This window comes from Bos javanicus, chromosome 17, assembly GCF_032452875.1.
Source record: "Bos javanicus breed banteng chromosome 17, ARS-OSU_banteng_1.0, whole genome shotgun sequence".
In the NCBI taxonomy this organism is placed as follows: Eukaryota; Metazoa; Chordata; class Mammalia; order Artiodactyla; family Bovidae; genus Bos; species Bos javanicus.
In genome coordinates, this window is record NC_083884.1 from 52,207,377 (window position 1) to 52,220,257 (window position 12,881).

Consider the following 12,881-nt stretch of genomic DNA (forward strand, 5'->3'; position numbering starts at 1 on the left):
AGTCTGGGAGCTAGATCCCACATGCCACATGCAGATCAAAGATCCTGCATGCCATAACTAAGACCCGGTACAGTCAAATAAATGAATATTTTTTATTAAGATTCAGGATCAGGAAGTGTGGCAGATAATATAATTCCCCAAAGATGTCCACATTCCAATCCCCAAACCTGTAAATGGCATTGTGTATGGACCTATGAATGGGTGGCCAAAGTAGTTCAGTTGGGAGAGTGTTAGACTAAAGATCTAAAGGTCCCTGGTTCAATCCTGGGTTTCAGCAACTGTTTCTGACCCTTTGCTTCCCTGGTGGCTCAGCTGATAAAGAATCTGCCTGCAATGCAGGAGACCTGGGCTCAATCCTTAGGTTGGGAAGATCTCCTGGAGGAGGGCATGGCAACCCACTCCAGTATGCTTGCCTGGAGAATCCCCATGGACAGAGGAGCCTGGTGGGCTACAGTCCACGGGGTCACAAAAAGTCAGATTCAACTGAGAGACTAAGCACAGCACACAGACCTTAGGTGGCAAAAGGGCTTTTGCAGGTGTGATTCAGTTAAGGATCTTGGGATGGGAAAATTATCTGGGTGAGCCCAATGTCATGGCAAGAGTACAATGTGTTGATCTGTTACACTTGTATGTTGCAAAATGATCACCCCCAAAGCATTAGCCAACACCTCCATTCCATCCCATAATTGCCATTTCCTTTTTTTTAATTTTTTCTCTTCTTTTCTTTTCTTCTTGGTCACACCACGAGGCTTATGGGATCTCAGTTCTCTGACCAAGGATGCAAGCTGGGCCCTCAACAGTGACAGCGAGGAGTCCTAACCACTGGACCACCAGGGCAGTCCCACCATTTCGTTTTCACGGTGAGAACATTAAAGCTCTACTATCTTAGCAACTTCAAGTATATAATGTGATCACCATGGTGTACATTAGATTTCCAGAAAAACCAATTTGTCTCTTTTTTAAAAATGTATTTCTTTCTTTACTGGGTTGTGCCAGGTACTAGTTGTGACACGCAGGATCTTTCAGTCAAGGCATATGAACTCTTAGTTGTGGCATATGGGATCTAGTTCCCTGACCTGGGATTGAACCCAGGCCCCCTGCATTGGGAGCATAGAGTCTTAGCCACACGACCACCAGGGAATTCCCCATATTTGTCTTATAATTGGGAGTTTGTACCCTTTGGCCAACATCCTCCTAATTCCCCCAACCCCCCAGCCCCTGGTAACCACCATTCTATCCTCTGCTTCATAAAACTCATGACACTGCGACTTTTCTCGATTCCACATATAAATGAGATTATACAGTTTTTCTCTCTCTCTGTCTGACTTATCTCAGCCTAATGCCCTCAAGGTCCATTCATGATGTCACAAAGGGCAGGACTTCCTTTTTTTCTATGTCTGAATAATATTCCATTGCGTATATAACGAATCTTCTCTATCCATTCATCCCTTGATGGACATTTAGGTTGCTTCCATATCTGGGCTATTGTGAAAAATGTATTTCCTGTGTTTTCAACCCAGCACCTAGACACAAGAACTGACCTATTATTCTGAGGTAAAGAAAAAAATATAGCTTCCTGTGCCCCCCACATGGTATTTTAGAAGTTAGTAAAAATAACTATACTGCCCCAAAATACCATCACTCTTATCACAGTGCCTGAAATTCCACTATTTGACATTCACTCCTTTAGATACAATCCCCTATGCCTCCATTCATTCAATGCCTGCCATGTTGATTGAAAGCTTGCCGTGTGCCAGACACTATTCTTTATGCTGAGAATTTAGCAATAAACAAAACAGTGATGTTTGGGGAAGACAATGAGGCCGAAAATTCGTAACTAGTGCAGTAGGAGAATAGAGCCTCGGAAGCCAGGGAAAGAACGCGTTTTAAGAAGGAGGTATGGACTTTCCTGGTGGTGCAGTGGATAACAATGCAGCTGCAAATGCAGGGGACACGGGTTTGACCCCTGGTCAGGGAAGATTCCACATGCTACAGAGCAACGGAGCCCGTGCACCACCACAACCGAGGCCTGGCTGCAGAGCCTTCAGGCCGCATACTAAGCTCGTGTGCCTAGAGACCCTGCTCCACAGCACGAGAAGCCGCCACAATGAGAAGCCTGCACACGACAGCAAGGAGCAGCCCCCGCTTGCCACGGCCAGAGAAAGCCTGTGGGCAGCAACGAAGCCCCGGTGCAGCCAAAGACACAATCAATAAATATTAGAACAAAAAGGAAGGAGGTGTGATTGACAAACGCTGCCGGCCGCTAAACAGGGCAAGGGGAAGACTGAGAATTTACCTTGGGATTTGGTAAGATGGATGTCACTGAGAACCTTGACAAGAGCTGTTTATCTGGAGTAGTGAAAGAAATACATGATAGGATTAGGTTCAAGAGAGCCTGGTAATTAAGGCAGTGGAATCACCGAGAATCGCCCAAGCCTCCCATTATAGATCTACAAGTCATACACTGCACAACACAGAGGTGCCCCTGATGTAGGCCATGGTATGAATGCTGCTTCTTGGAGTTCCCAGATGGGCAGTCCTGGTACAGATGGATCTTTCTGGAAGTGTTGCTATAAAGGGCAACAGAGAAATCGGGCAATAGTTATAAGTGTATGTGGAATCAAGGAAGAATTTCTTTCAAGATAGGATTTATAATGACAAGCTTGTCACTAATAGGAGTAACTTAGTAGGAAATGACAAATTGATTGAAACCAAATATCCCATAAGATGTAGTGACTTACCAGCTAGGGAGAAATTCCTTGACAGCAAACTAAAAGCAAACTAGTGTGTGAGGAAAAGCCTGGGAGGAGAGAGATAAACTCAACAGGTTCAAAGATGAACTTCATTGGTTCCCCTGCTTCTACTTTAATCTGAGATGATGTTCCCAGAAAGGGAAAACATAACAGAAAAGGATGCTTCTCTCATATGTGAATTCCATGCACAGTGGCATCTGGATAAGAGAGGGGAAATTTGATAGGTATATCAGCTAGGAATAGTTTTGGCTGTAAATAACAGAAAATCCAAACTATTAGTAGACTGAACAGCATACAAGTTTATTTCTTCCTTACTTAAAAGAAGCCCGTAAATAGGCAGCCAAAGACTGGCATGGTGGCAATATGATGCCACCTTCTATATTTCTGTTTCATTCTCCCAACATGAAGCTTCCATCCTCAAGGTCATCTTGAAAGGTTGTTGTTGAATCACGCAAATACACCGGGATTCTTGGCCCCCGGAGGAGAAGAATTCAATCCGGGGCCAGAGACGAGGCTTGATCGCTCAGAGCTTTTGTGTAATAAAGTTTTATCAGAATATAAAGGAGATAGAGAAAGCTTCTGACACAGGCATCAGAAGGGGGCAGAAAGAGTACCCGCTTGCTAGTGTTAACAATGAAGTTATATAATCCAAAGAATATCTGGAGGTTGTAAAGACCTCATCAGACCTACTCCCATAATTTACATTTTAAGATAACACTGTCTTCAGGCAAGATACATCCTTGTAAAGACCAGGTCTACTCCCATAATTAACATTTTAAGATAACAGAAGGTTGAATCCAAAGACTGTCCTTAGGCAGGATACATTATTGGTATATAATCCTAAGGAATGTGGAGAAAGAAAAAAAGTTTGTCCTTTCTTCCTCCTTGAGAATTCCAGACCCCTTTCTCCTTGGGGACCCCTAGACTCCCTATCAACCTGCCTAGGAACTGACTCTCTCAATCTCATGGTCCAAGGTGGCTGCTGGAGCTCTAGCCATCAAGCCTACCTTCCAGGCAATAGGAAGAAAGACCAGAAAGGACTCTCCTCCCAGCTGAGTCAGCTTTCTTTAAGAAGACTGCTTGGAAGTGCCATGCCACACTTCCACTTCCACTGGTTCAGAACTCAGTCTCAAGGGCAGACTCAGCCACAAGGAAAGCCAAGAAATGCAGTTTGTGGTTGGGCACAGTATCCGGACTCCTTCTGAGGAACAAGGAAAGAATGGCTATTTAGGTAGGCAACTAGATGTCACTGACTCAGAGAGTTTTTCCCAGAGTCATTCAAATGATGCCTCATCACCAATACCGAGGTTAACCTCAGACCAACCCCAGGGGAGAGAGGGGGTGCAGAATGGGGAGAGCCTTGACCTTGAGCTTGGAAAGGACAGAGAATTCACATTTAAATGTGACAGCTCCGTGTGGGTGGAGACACAGCTACTGTTGGGAATGTGATGACCCTCACAGACCAGCTGCCAGCTCCCCAGGGCACCCCAAAGTCACGTGCAAGACCTGGGCCTTGTAGCATTAACCCTGGGATGCCCGAGGTGGGGCGGGGGTGGGGGGTGGGGGTGGGGGTGGTCCTAGATTTTCCGGGGACTTATTCCCAGGAGGCAAGCAGCAAGTCCAAGCCTCTGGGCCAGCTCCCACTGCCTTGGCTGGTGTGTTTTATCTCACTGCAGCCTCTGTACTTTGTCAGAGAATGTAAATTCCTACCTCTTCCCTTTACTTTCCTGCTCAGGAATTGGTGGAAAAGATGTTAGGGTCCCAGGACATGCCTCATGTAGCCCAGTATTCCTCGTGGCGGCTGAGCTGACATCAATTCACGAAATTTTTTACAACAGGCTTCTCTCTTCCTGCTGAGAAGCTCCCTGGATAGAACAACAGAGAGACCTATGGGGGGTTCAGCCAGAAAGAAAGGGCTGTGAGTAAGTCAGACCTCATGGCTCCTTCGAACACTCAGAGGTAACATTAATCTGGACACTTGGATGAAAGGCCCAGCTCTGCGTGCCAGGCCATTTCTAAGCCACACGGCCAGAAAGCATCTCTGGATGCGGAGACCTGTGGCTCTCCTTCGCGGGGTGTGAGCCCAGGACTGGGAAGACTCATGCTTTCCCTGGGCCGTCTCACTGTCTTTCTTTCCGCTACCAATTTAGAAGCAGTGTTTAATAAGAAAAACAGAAGCCACAGGAAGAAGGAGACCCTGGAAACAATATATGTGGCAAAAGCCTTTGCGTCTTGGTTGCTCTCAATTAGGACACCCCATTGTTTCTAGGGCAGGAAGCCTGCCAGGAATTAAAGACCAGTGATGACCACATCTGAACCCAGCCCCCAACCCCAACCCCACCCCAGGGAATGTTCTCTGCAAATCAGAGCAAGGATGGCCCCCGTGGACCCGCTGCTCCCCTCTCCTGGACGTGGGCTGCTTTTTCTTTCTCCCCTCCTTCCTTCCCTTCTGCTCTCTGTCCACCTCTTCTTACTTTTTCTTTTCCCTGTCCCGTTACCCTTTCCCCCTTCCTTGTCAAGGTCTTTAGTCCTCTTAGGAGATATCTCTCAAGTTGGCTCCCTTGAGGGATTCCAGGATTAGAAGACATCCCTCTAATACTTGAGAATGAGGTTTAGAAACAACATATATAAGTGGCCAATAGAGTCCCTGTGTGGCAGCCAGACTCCAGTATGGCCCCAGTGATCCTGGCCTCAAGCATTACAGGTTGACTGAGCGTCATGAAGGGCTAAATGCGTTCCTGCTGAAGACATCACATGTCAAAGAGAAGGATTAGTCATAACAATAGCTATGTTTACTGATTGCTTATGAGTTCTTTTTTTTTTCTTTTTTGGCTGCTCTGTGTAGCTTGTAGGATCTTAGTTCCCCCACCAGGGATCAAACCCGTGCACCCTGCATTGGCAGCGTGGAGTCTTAACCCCTGGGCCACCAGGGAAATCCCTTACTGATTGCTTATTATGTGCCAGACACTGTCCTCAGCACTTAACAATCGTTAGCTCATTGGTTCCCCAAGACAATCTCACGTTGCTGGTATTTATGTTTCCTCCATCGAATAGAGAAGGTGGCCTTCAGATTAGAAGGTCTGAGGAAAGATACTGAGTGATTTCTTCCTGTTCTGCTGCTTCTGTGGGGAGCTCCTCTTGAAACTCCCCCATGGGGTCCTTGTGAAGTTCATTTCCTTCACGGAGGCTGAGGAAGGCGTGTGCTTATGATCAGGCTATAAAGAAAGGCAGGGGATGGGACTTCCCTGGTGGTCCCGCAGTTAAGACTCTGTGCTCTCAATGCAGGGGGCCCAGGTTCAATCCCTGGTCAGGGAACTGGATCCCACAGGCTACAACTAAAGACCCCCCATGCCACAACTAAGATGAGGCACAGCCAAATAAATGTTAATTTTAAAGGCAGCAGACTTCTTCTTCTACGGGCACAGGTTGATGCAGCAGGTGATAATGGGTGGCAGCTAGTATGGGATTCTACTTGGTCACAACCAGCTAACCAGTTGTCACACCTCTTACTTCTGCCCCACGTGATTTGGAGTTATTGAATCAGTCAGCATGCATGTCTTTGGAAGTAGCAGGAAGCCCAAACAAAAGTGTTTCAATGTTGGAGACACTGAACATCTCCCTGAGGGAGACATCCAGAGGCAGAGTGGTCCCAGGGTAGGTTAATTCAGCAGCTCATTGATGGCATCAAGGACTCAGATTCTTTCTCTTTCTGACTGTCATCTTCAAAGTCACCCCTCAAGGTGGCTGTCACAGCTCCAGGCCAACATCCACACACAACATCCAGACGTGGAAAGAGGGCTGCTTCCTCCTTGTGTCTCTTTATAGGAGCAAAAAATCCTTTCCCAGAACCCCCAGGAGACTTCTCACACCCCATTGGCTGGAACTGGTCACATGTCCATGTATAAACCAGAAACGGGCAAAAGGGATGGAGCCACATGTTTGCATCAGTGGATCAGGATTTACCCACCCTGGGTGGGGGGAGGGGTGGGCATGGAAGAGGCACACAGCTATTAGGCGGAAAATTAGTATATTCTGCCTCAGGCATCTTCCTTACTGACACGTTCCATCTACCCTACCCTTACAAACTTTCAAGCCGATGAGTTCAATATTCAGCTTCTTTGCAGGCTAGGTGCTCTTCCATGGTGGCTCAGCGGTAAATACGCTTGCAATGTAAGAGACACAGGTTCAATCCCTGGGTTGGGAAGATCCCTTGGAGAAGGAAATGGCAACCCATTCCAGTATCCTTGCCTGGGAAATTCCATGGACAGAGGAGCCTAGGTAAACTACGTGCTCTAAATGCAAAATACGTGAACTTCATCTTTTACCAATTCTTTCGCCTTGCCACACAGAGCTTTGCCTTGCCAGTCTGTAACTGATCAAACATCAATAATGATACAGTAAAACAAAAATGGGTGCAAGTTCCTGGCTTGCCTTGATTCAGAGACAAGCACGTGCAGATGTTTGAGGTGTTTGTGCAACAAACTCTGAGCTCTGCCTGGGCTTAGAAAAGACTGGTGTCACACAGAAGACGCACGGGGCCAGGGAAAGTTTAGGCTGATTCAGTAGTGGGTCTGAAAGAGGGAGCCAGAGACAGGAGAGATTGAGATGGACATATGGACAACATACAAAGATACAGACAGACAGGGAGAGAGCTTGTACTAGGTTTCTCTCATCTCCTTCCCATGTAGTGATATGGAAACACTGCTCCAAAGAAACAGACATCTGAGCCCTTAAGACGCAGAACGTCTCATAGAATCCCAAATAATGTCACCATATCATCCCATAATCAGTCCTAAATCCTAGACCACAGGACCACTTGCACAAAATCTCACAGCTGGCCCCGAACAGAACTGGGTATGCTTAGATCCCACCCGCAAACCTGGCACTGTTACAAAATAAGAAAAGAAAAAAAAAAGTGTGTTAAGCCTTCAGCATGTGCCAAGGACTGTCCTCGGTGTTTCCTCTTCCTCACCTCCTCTGATCTTCCCAAGAATGATGGAAGCTGGGTGTTATTTCTAATGCTGGCTTTTCAGGTGCCCATTATATACTAACAACTTGGTGAGGCTTCTCAGGAAGCCACCTGAGGCTCCCTAGCTAGGAAGTGGTAGAACCAGTTTATCCTAAGCCCATCTGCCTAATAAGCTAGTCCCTGGTGGCTCAGACAGTAAAGAATCTGCCTGCAATGCAGGAGAACCTGCAATGCAGGGTTTGATCCGTGGGTCGGGAAGATCCCCTGGAAGACAGCATGGCTACCCACTCCAGGATTCTTGCCTAGAGAATCCCATGAACAGAGCAGCCTGGTGGGCTACAGTCCATGGGATCACAGAGTCGGACATGACTGAGTGACTAACACATTCTCATCAAAACATCGGAAAGGGACACAGACACTCTCCTTCCAACAGGTAGGGTGAGAGCTGATAGTCCAAGAACCGCTGATGCTGCAGCTAGTAACCACTCAGGCACGAGGCTGCTTGATAAAGTCCAATGGCGATGTGCAGAGTAGCCCCACGGAACCATGTAAGAACATTTTAAGAAACCAGGATATGTTTCTGTTGGCAGAAGGTCCACAGGACCAGATCGGAGAAGCAGCAAAGCACCACCACTGAGAGATTTGACCGCATATCAGAAAGACTGGCTGACGGTGGATTTGCCTTCGGGAAACACCTATGATATACGCATGTTAGAGAAAAATGCAGTCGCTAGGTCTGCAATCAGCTTTGTCCTCCAGGAGGGATGGAGATCACTGAATTGGCACCGTGCTTCCTCTGACACCAGTTACTTTTTAGACAAAGTCTCATGTGTTCCTGATTTGAAATGTCATTGTGTGGGGGTGATGGGGGTGGGGGATTGGGGGGTCGGGATCTGGTTTCTGTCTGCTTGGGATGGGAGTGGTGGGGCCAGGTGCAGAAGAAAAGGAGTCAGGCAGTAGCTAAGGGGCTGGCAGAGGGAGTTCCCTGCCACAAACGTCCAAGCACCTCTTTGGTTGAGAAAGAGGAAATTGCAGTGACCCTCAACTTTTCATTTTCCAAAGCTGGATGACTGTCAACTGTGCATGAAAACACATCTCAGTGACAAAGTCATGATGGAACATAGGCTCCAGATTTCCTAAGAGGGAGGATAGATGGCCTCCATCTAGTGGAAGGGAAGGGGGAATCCCAGCCCTACACATGAAACAAAGAACATCTAGAAACTATATGGATCCATTGCTTCTGCAGGACCTACCCCCCACCCACCAGGAGTAGCATGCGTGTTGTCCAAGAGGATGTTCCAACAGGCTGGCTTGTCCCCTTGGAGGTGATACACGATGATGTGACAAAAGGCAGAGCCCTGACCTCCTTAGGTTCCTTCTTCTGTTCCTTCTTACCTCCAGTGCCTGGATCAAGCTAGGCTTTCTCCTGGTCCTTTCAAAGTCTTCCCCATGGTGCATCTTTGCCCCACTGGACCCTCTCTGCCTTCCACCAATTATAATAATTTTCTTTCCTTGTCTGGGCTCAAGACATCATTATGACCCAACCATTCTCACAGTTATTTATGTACTTCTTGGAGGTTCCCCCTCTTGGTTCCATTGACCTCTGTGGACTCATCTTCCCCTCCTTGGGGACACCTGCTACTGTCTAGCACTTCCCCCCCTGCACTGGGACCACCCCACCCCATTAAAACATCATCAAGTTTTAAATCTCACCCACAGTAAACATACGGGTATCTTTCCAGTTCAGCACACTTACTGAGAATCATTTATCCAGGTATTGAGAGTTTTCACATTTATATGAGAACTTTGGAAGATTTGAATGACCCATGTTTCATCAATGCTGTGGAATATTATGCAGCTGTTAAAATGAATGCACAAGGCACATGTGTTGATCTGATCAGATCAGATCAGTCGCTCAGTTGTGTCCGACTCTTTGCGACCCCAAAAATCGCAGCACGCCAGGCCTCCCTGTCCATCACCAACTCCCGGAGTTCACTCAGACTCACGTCCATTGAGTCAGTGATGCCATCCAGCCATCTCATCCTCTGTCGTCCCCTTCTCCTCTTGCCCCTAATCCCTCCCAGCATCAGAGTCTTTTCCAATGAGTCAACTCTTTGCATGAGGTGGCCAAAGCTTTAGCATCATTCCTTCCAAAGAAATCCCAGGGCTGATCTCCTTCAGAATGGACTGTTTGGATCTCCTTGCAGTCCAAGGGACTCTCGAAGAGGCAGTTAAAAAAAAAAAAAGGACTTCCCTAATTGTTGCGACTCCTCACCCCCAGTGCAGGGGGCCTGGGTTCAATCCCTGGTCAGGGAACTGGAGCTTGCATGTTGCAAACTAAAGAACCTGTGTGTTGCAGCAAAGACCTGGTACAGTCAATTTTTTAAAATTACATTAAAAATTAAGTTTAAAAAATCAGCATGCAATCAAGGTTAACCTCATCAGTGATAGGCTGATCATATGCACTGCTGACATGATGTGATAAGAATTTGTCTCTGTGTTCTTCCTCCCTCAAAACCATTCACAGTCTAAGCAAGAGAAATAAATCAAAGACACATATAGAGGCATTCTACAAAATAATTGGCCAGTATTCTTCAAAAGTGTCAAGGTCATGAAAGACACAAAAGGACTAAGGAACCAGATTGGAGGAGGCTAAGCAGGCATGATGACTGAATGCAGTGTAGTGTCCTGGAGGGGATTTAGGGGGGAAACTGGTGACATATGAATAAAGGGTGAAGTTTAGTTAATAGTAAAATGGGGCTATAGTTAAATGGGGCTTCCTTGGTGGCTCAGACAGTAAAGCATCTGCCTGCAATGAGGGAGACCTGGGATCAATCCCTGGATCAGGAAGATCCCCAGGAGAAGGAAATGGCAATCCACTCCAGTACTCTTGCCTGGAAAATTCTATGGATGGAGGAGGGCAATACCCCATGGGGTCGCAAAGAGTCAGACATGACTGAGCAACTTCACTTCACTTCACTTAGTTAATAGTAATGTGTTGGAGCTGGTGTCTTGGTTTTGGCAAATGTACCATGGGAGAGACTGGGTGAGGGCTATATGAAAGCTCTGCAAATTGCCTACAAATCTAAAACTATTCCAAAAGTGAAAGCGTTAAAAACAATAACAAGTTGTAATGTGACTAGAATACTGACTGTGTGGATCACAGCAAACTGTGGAAAATTCTTAAAGAGATGGGAATACCAGACCACTTTACCTCCCTCCTGAGAAACCTGTATGCAGGTCAGGAAGCAACAGTTAGAATGGGACATGGAACAATCGACTGGTTCAAAATTGGAAAAGGAGTACGTCAAGGCTGTAACTTGTTACCCTGCTTATTTAACTTATATGCAGAGTACATCATGTGAAATGCCTGGCTGGATGAAGCACAAGCTGGAATCAAGATTCCCAGGAGAAATATCAATAACCTCAGATATGCAGATGACACCACCCTTATGGCAGAAAGCAAAGAAGAATTAAAGAGTCTCTTGATGAAGGTGAAAGAAGAGAATGAAAAAGCTGGATTAAAACTCAGTAGTCAAAAAAACTAAGATCATGGCATCTGGTCCCATCACTTCATGGCAAATAGATGGGGAAACAATGGAAACAGTGACAGACTTTATTTTCTTGGGCTCCAAAATCACTGCAGATGGTGACTGCAGCTTTGACATTAAAAGATGCTTGCTCCTTGGAAGAAAAGCTATGACATACCTAGACAGCATACTAAAAAGTAGAGACATCACTTTGATGACAAAGGTCTGTCTAGTCAAAGATATGGTTTTTCCAATAATCATGTATAGATGTGAGAGTTGGACCGTAAAGAAAGCTGAGTGCCAAAGAATTGATGCTTATGAACTGTGGTGTTGGAGAAGATTTGAGAGTCCCTTGGACTGCCAGGAGATCCAACCAGTCAATCCTAAAGGAAATCAGTCCTGAATATTCATTGGAAGGACTGATGCTGAAGCTTAAGCTGAAGCTCCAATACTTTGGTCACCTGATGCAAAGAACTGACTCATTAGAAAAGACCCTGATGCTGGGAAAGATTGAAGGCAGGAGGAGAAGGGGATGACAGAGGATGAGATGGTTGGATGGCATCACTGACTCAATGGACATGAGTTTGAGCCAGCTCCGGGAGATGGTGAAGAACAGAGAAGTCTGCAGTCATGGGGTCACAAAGAGTCAGATGTGATTGAGCAACTGAACAACAACAAATTTGTTTTTTAAAATTGAAACCAATAATGGATGGAGCTGGAGATGATTGTAATAAGTGTAGTAAGTTAGAGAGAGAAAGAAATTTTATGATATCACATATGCAGAATCTAAAAAATAGGTCAAATGAACTTCTTTACAAAACAAAAATAGACTCACAGACATAGCAAACAAACTTATATTTACCAAAGGGGAAGGAGGAAAGGACTAAATTGGGAATATGGGATTAACAGATATACATTACCATATACAAAACAGATAAACAACAAGGATTTCCTGTACAGCACAAGGAATTATACTCAATGTCTTGCAATAAACTATAAGGGAAAAAGAACTGAAAAAATTATATAGATCTCCACACATATGTATAACTGAATAAGTGTGCTGTACACCTGAAATTAACACAATATTGTAAACCAACTATACTTTGATTAAAAAAAAAAACAGCTAAACAAGCTCATAAGTACAAACATGGCATAGAAGAGCTCACGCTAAACTGTTACTGCCTGTTACCTGGGTGGCTATTATTACATCTCACATTATCCGTAAGAGGGAATTATTAACACCTTTACATTACTTGAACTTCTGCAACTACCTACCTGTTTTTATGCTATTTGACCTGTTGCAGAGAGTAAAATATGCGATTTAAAAAAATCTAATAGTTTGGGGATGAAATACTTGCTTCTCTATCTCTAAAAGCAGAGGCAGGAAAATATTTATTGGAGCTTTAAAGAGGAGGGCCAAATTACAACCTCCCCCAACCTCTGAAAGAGTTCCTCTCTCCCGACACACAGTGGTATTTCCACTGGCCCCATTAGGCAGTTAAACTGGATGCCAAGTATGAGAACAATTATTACCCAAAGTTTGGCAGCTTGTAAATAATAGCCCTCAGTGGTATCCCACAAAGAATTTTATATATTAAGAGAGGTTTAGGGGAAAATGTCCACTTCACA

The 12,881-nt window shown here is 45.5% G+C and overlaps 1 protein-coding gene and 1 non-coding gene across 2 annotated transcripts in view; one reads left to right on the top strand and one right to left on the bottom strand.

The window, feature by feature from the left end:
• ZNF664 (zinc finger protein 664) overlaps nucleotides 1-12,881 on the bottom strand; it is a 153,119-nt gene that overhangs the window by 19,667 nt on the left and 120,571 nt on the right. The window lies entirely within an intron of this gene.
• On the top strand, nucleotides 205-277 carry TRNAF-AAA (transfer RNA phenylalanine (anticodon AAA)). The gene has a single exon. It is a non-coding gene; the product is annotated as a tRNA-Phe (tRNA).